This window comes from Pinus tabuliformis, chromosome 7 (genome assembly GCF_031772625.1).
Source record: "Pinus tabuliformis cultivar Carrire ecotype Pingquan chromosome 7, CPIR1, whole genome shotgun sequence".
Taxonomy (NCBI): Eukaryota; Viridiplantae; Streptophyta; class Pinopsida; order Pinales; family Pinaceae; genus Pinus; species Pinus tabuliformis.
In genome coordinates this window covers 1,555,459,354-1,555,465,845 of record NC_142293.1, presented here as the reverse complement: position 1 = coordinate 1,555,465,845, position 6,492 = coordinate 1,555,459,354, and the positions used below count along the sequence as shown (strand labels likewise).

Below are 6,492 nucleotides of genomic sequence, written 5' to 3'. Positions count from 1 at the left end.
ACATTGTGGTCACACACTTAGCATGACTCGACGATAAGACACGTCAAACCAATGAGACAAACATGTGCTTAGTGAGACTAACTTAAAGGTTAAGAGTGACAAGTGTGACACTTGAGATGGATCTTCAAATGACCGTGATGACACTTGTGCGATAGTGGATGCAACTTTGTGTGTAAGTATGACTCATGTTCACAGAGGGAAAACACCTCATGCACACAAAGCCAAACCTTCAAAATCGCCAAAAAAACTCACAAACATGACATAGTAATGAACATGCCAAAGGATAACTGGTGGTCGATTAAGCAAAAAGGGTGTGAAGACTTGAAAAGATCTCATGGAATGAGCCCGAATGTTTGCAACCATTAGGGGAAAGACCAAGGAAGGCTTCAAAATTTGAATGCAGGCCAAAATTTTGGAGGGTGTTGCAGTCGCTACAACAAGTTTCCTTCTTGAATGGGGAACTAAAAGAAGAAGTATATCTTGTTCAAACATAAGGGTTTGTTAAAGAGGGTCGAGATAACTCTGTTTGCAAGTTAAAGAAGACATTATATGGATTGAAACAAGCACCAAGGTTATGGTATGTGAAGATTGATTCTTTATTTTTTCATAAAGTTTTTATGAAAAGAAAAAGTGACCCTTATTTGTATATCAAGTCATGTCAAAAGGGGAATTTTATTATGATTTATGTGTACTTTGATGATATTATCATAACAAGCAATGCTTCTAAGTTAATTGATGAAGTTAGAGGACAACTGTCACAGTAGTTTGAAATGAAAAATTTTGGTGATTACATTTTATTTCTTAGGTCTTGAGATATGGAGAGAAGTAGGACATGCATTGGTTGCACAAAGTAAGTCTATGAAGGAGTTATTGAAAAGATTGAAAATGGACCAATGTAGGGAAATGTCAATACCATTAGAACATAATGCCAAACTTTGCAGTAATGATGGGACAAGAGAGGTTAATGACACACTATATCATTAATTGGTGGGAAGTCTAAACCATCTCACGAAAACCAGGCTAGACATAGTATATTCAATTAACATTCTAAGTCAGTTTATGGTCAAGCCTCTTGAAATCCGTTAGAGAGTAGCTAAAAGAATACTTCGATATCTGAAAGGGACAATTAACTTTGGTATTAAATATACTGATACTTTTGATGGTGATTTGGCAGGATATTTTGATTCAGATTGGGCTAGAAATCTCGATGATAGAAAAGAAATTTCAGGATATGCATTTAGCCTTGGATATGGTATTGTGGCATGGAGTAGTAAGAAACAACCAATTATTTATTTTTCATTGACTGATGCTGAGTACAAATCTTTGTGCAATGCTACTTGTGAAGTAGTTTGGTTAAGGAAAATGCTTGAAGATGTGGGAGAGGTACATAAAATTCCAACTATTATCAAGTGTGACAATCAAAGCAACATCAAGCTAGCCAACAATCCTATGTACCACACAAGATCAAAACATATTGAGACACATAGTCATTTTGTCAGGAAAAAGATGCAGTCCAAGGAAATACTAATTTAATCTATTGTAATACTCATGAAACTAGGGTTGACATCTTTACAAAGCCTCTTGGAAAGGAAAAATTTGAAGTATGTAGAAATCAATTTGGGTGTGGTAGAAAAGACATTTATCCATTAAAAAGGAGTGTTGGAATAATGGATGAATCTCTAGAGGATTTTCCCATAATTAGAACGAGTTATTTGTTTTTGGAAATGTTTTCCTTGATTAGACTTTGTTGGTTGGTAGTTCCTATATTCTAAGAATCTATTCAACCATAATATTAATATAATGTTATATATGTAATAGTTTTGTGAGCTCGTGAATACAAGTGAATGTTGTGGTGTAGTGAGCAAATATGTCACCAAAGAGTTGCATACTTTTTCATTTTTTTCTTGCTATTTTTGGATTATATATATATATATATATATATATATATATATATATATATATATATATAACTGGGATTAAATTTTTTTCTATTATTAATATTTTTAACCTTATATCAAATCCATATTAAGAATGAGATATATTACACATCTCATAACAATTAAAGTGAAAATATAACATATATATATTTTAATTTAAATTTCTTTATTTTTCTTTATATAAAATTGATTTGATATTATGTCATTTAGTATGCAAATTGAAATGTTTTATTTATAGTTCACACTAAAATACTTTTTTGTCATTAATAAATTTTTGTTTTAAATATTACATGAAAGAATTACACATAATGCAATATCAATAATATTATTTTTGCCTAGTATCTCTCAACTCTTGAAGTGAAGAAATTGTGATATCTATCAACTCTGAAATTCCATATTTAACTCATTTTAAAAAGTAAATTATTATTTTTACTTTGTAATATTTTTTATCTCTGTATATGCAATTGATACACAATTACACATCATGTAATATCAATTATATTTTAAGTATTGAGGGATTTTGATAAGCAGTTGAATCCCAAAATAACATCTAATCAATTATATCATTAATACATGCTATCTATCAATTCCATATTAAGAAATAGAAAAATTACATATGTATCTCATAGTAATTTTTTTTGTTTTTTTCCAACTTTCAATTATTTTATCTACCATGATTGACTTTCCTTTCCATGATCGATGAATAAAATTATCTAACATGCTTGCAACAAGAGGTTGATACGGTGACTTAGGGCACTTGAACTCGTGCATTTCCCACGAGAGTTTTTGTAACCACCGGTTCACATCAGACTGTCTAATTCCGTCTTAAGGGTTTTTAAGGCTGGGCGTGGCACGCAGAAGACCATCGCTACTCCGCTCTTGTTCTTCGGGGCAGGCAGAAATGTAATTGGGCATATCAAAATTTTGAGCCAATTACCAGGGCAAGCAATGAGGGGCTCACCCCACCAAAGTCCACTGGGTTAAATCCCAGCCACCTCCAGTCAGTGAGAAATGTATCTTCAAGACACATATGCACCTCTGTCATCTCTGGGCATGAACGTTTCATTTCAAGGAACGCTATACTCGATCTCAGGTACTCCTCATTTAAACCTAACTTTGCCTCCTTTATCATCTTTACAACATGCGAAAGGGATCCATTGACAACCTCTCCCGCTGTAATGTTGCGCGCACATTCTAGGTACGAACCATTGCCGTAGTATCTCTCTGCAAGCGGGGGGTCAAATGCTCTCCTTATGTCGACCCCGAATACAAACCTAACGGGGCTATTCAGCGGAATTTCCAGAACCCTTGTTCTCGCTCGCCAGGCCAACGCTGCCAAGACTTCGAACGTGGTACAATCCTCCTTCAGGTCTTTTGCGATGGGCTGTTTTAGCCTTTGTAAAGCATCAGAACTGAAGAAAAACGGGGTGAATACCAGGTCCTCGGCTTTCACATGGGCTGGCTGCTGCTGAAATGAACAATTAGGGTTGACCATGAATCCACTTTTAAGAAGCTCATCATGCTGAAAAAGGACCAGATGGGGCGGCTGCTGGGGTTTCAGAAGTTCCCTCTGCCACACTGGTTCAATGGAAAGATTCGCCTCTCCTCTCGCAATCTCTGCAAGTCCCATGAGAAACTGGGCTGCCCTTCATCCGTCACACAGAATAGGGGTAAAACTCACACCAACAACAAAGCCCCCGCAAGCGAAGCGAGTTACCTTAGTTCAGTTAATCCATTAAAAATTATAGGAATTATCATAGATTTATCTTAAATACAGATTTAATATAGAAAGTTTGCAATTCAATTAATTCATTAAAAATGATAAGAATCAATATAGACCTATTTTAAATACAGATCTAATATAAACAGGGATCCAATCTCTTCATTTATATAGTGATTTAACTTTGTTATTCTTAGATTTAAAAAAAAAATTATTTTGGTGGACATGAGTAAAATTTCAACCTTTAATGATATACTTACATTTTTACACATGATACTGGACATCCTTACACATCATACACATCACACTGGGCCATAGAAGAAGCCTCTCCACTTAACAATAACAAATAGAAAAGATTGAAAATTAGCTGAAAGAAGTGGTACTTGATTAAACTCAAAGAGCAACTGCTCTTTGAGCTCCTCGAATCCCCCGAGAAGTGAGATATTGTTGTTGGTAACGGCTTCAACAAAAGAGCGCCCTCTCCGGTGCAGTCTACCTGCAGTTTTCGGCCATCTGGGTTTCTCCTTATACGGCCTGCAAGTGGGTAATAGTGAGACAACACTAGTGACAGTGTCTCGCGAATAACCTTCACAGGATTTGCGGTGCCATAAATATTACGAGAGACATTATTGTACACAAGCAGTGTATCAAATCTACACCTCACGAGGAGATGATCATCTAGATTGGAAAGATAGAGTATGGTTCTTGGAGAAGGTCGGGAAGGTGGCACCATGATAGACCCTATCACTTTTACAGGCTGCTGGACTTTGGTGCAGTATTTCTCCGTGTCAAGGCTCTCCATTGATAAAGCCTAAACTACAATGTTCCCAAATGCTCTCTTCTGCAAGAACGAAAGATGATTACCCTATTATATAGATGAGCGTAGCCGGTTTAGAGGCGTTGAAATAGGTGACATCTTGTCATTGGGACCCGATTGAGTTTAGTTGTGAATGGGGGGAGATGCTTTACAGCACGTTGACACTGGTATTAGGTTCGTGTGAACATTGAAATATGTAACCATGGGAGTCCGTGAGATTACGATCCATGTTGAGAATGACACAAAGATGGGCCGCGCGTACTTATCCACTTATCCCTATTAAATTATGCAGTACTCTCTTGTTTTTTTAGAAAGAAAATACGCTTCCAGTATATATAGGAAGAAAAAACATTTTCATTAGAGATAAAGAAAGTATATTTGCAAATTTTGTCCAATACAACTAGAAGTTTCATAAACAAAAATATTTCTGTAGACTTTCTTGCTGGGCCATGTTCATACTACCTACTTTGTATTCTATTCAACAAAAGATAACTGATCAAACAAGTAAAATTAAATGTGTGTTAAGTAAAATCCAGAAAAATAAACATATATGTTGTAAATAGAACTGAAACATTTTCTGCTCCATCAAAACGTGATATATCTAGATCTCAGCTATCTACCATTGCCAAATGGCTGGAAGTTGATCGAACCCTAAACCGTACTGCATTCCTCCTTAGGCAATCTGTCATCCTCGCTATTTTGTTCGTGATAGATATGTGAAATTGAAATCCTTGTGAAGGCCATATTAACACCCTAATCTTGTGTTGCCAATTGGAGAGAGGCTATTAACACCCTAATCTTGTGTTGCCAATTGGAGAGAGTGGACGTCTCTAAATTGAATCTATCATTCACCCATTCAACAATAGACTTATAGTCACCAAAAACTACTATCTCTGCTAGACCAAGCCATTTAGCACAAAAAAACACACCCCATAAAGCAAGAATTTTTGACCTGGTATTCGAGCCTTTACCACTATGCCAATAAAACTGGAAATAATGAATAGGATCCAAATGAATCCCCATACCACTGCCACATGAACCAAATGAATTGGCTCCATTGAAAAAACCTACGAGGAAGTAAGTCCTTAGGGACTTAGGAATTAGAATAGATCTAGGGACATTGAGGGTCGTTGATGTAAATTCCTTATAATATGGCATGATCATTGTGATGGACTTGAGAATATGTAGAAGAATTGAATAAAAAATGAGAACATTTCGAGCCCTCCAAATGCCCCATAAGAAAAAAGGGGGAGTGTTCTTTGAAGCCTATTTTCCACAATCTATTGTTGGAGGCATATGGCTATGTTCGGCCTTATCAGATCGACATTGAAATCAAGCATGTTTAGCACACTAGTCCAAACAGATCTTGAGAAAGTGCAATGTAGAAAAAGGGGAGAAATGTCGTCTCCATGAACCAAGTAGAACACATTGGCCTGATCCCCGAAAGCCCCGCTTAGTAAAATTATACCAATTTAAAAGAATATTGTGAGCCACTAACCACATGAAGCATTTGAGTTTCTAGGGCGTTTTCCACCACAACTTATTTAGCCATATGAATGATGGAATAAGCCTCACTCACTATGAACTCACCTTTATGTAAACCGTCATTCCATTGTAATTTGTCCATAATTTGTCCACCGATGGGGGCAAAATTATACCAAAAAGCTTCAAATTTAAAACGTATTTTGTCCATTCATGAGCTAAATATTCTGACGGATTGAGCATCCGAGCATCATTCCAACAAGAAGAAAATAAAGATCTAACAGAAATGACTACAATGTCCTTAAGCACATGAATATCCAAATCATGTAAGAAAGTGGTAAGAGGAAAAGATATGGAGTGAGAACCTTCCACACTTGAGAAAATATCCAAGCCAATTTTCGCAATGGACCCCAAGCCAATATTCCAAGAGAGATTCTCGAGGAACCGGTGCTTAGTTAAGAGCAAGCTTCTCCAAGATTGAGATATCCGTAAAGGAATTGGAGTTCCCGCACAAATCCATCCTATTAGGTCCATAT

The 6,492-nt window shown here is 36.3% G+C and overlaps 1 pseudogene; it reads right to left on the bottom strand.

The window, feature by feature from the left end:
* Positions 1–2,565: 2,565 nt before the first annotated feature.
* Positions 2,566–4,478, bottom strand: LOC149253879 (taxadien-5-alpha-ol O-acetyltransferase-like; annotated as a pseudogene).
* Positions 4,479–6,492: the final 2,014 nt, after the last annotated feature.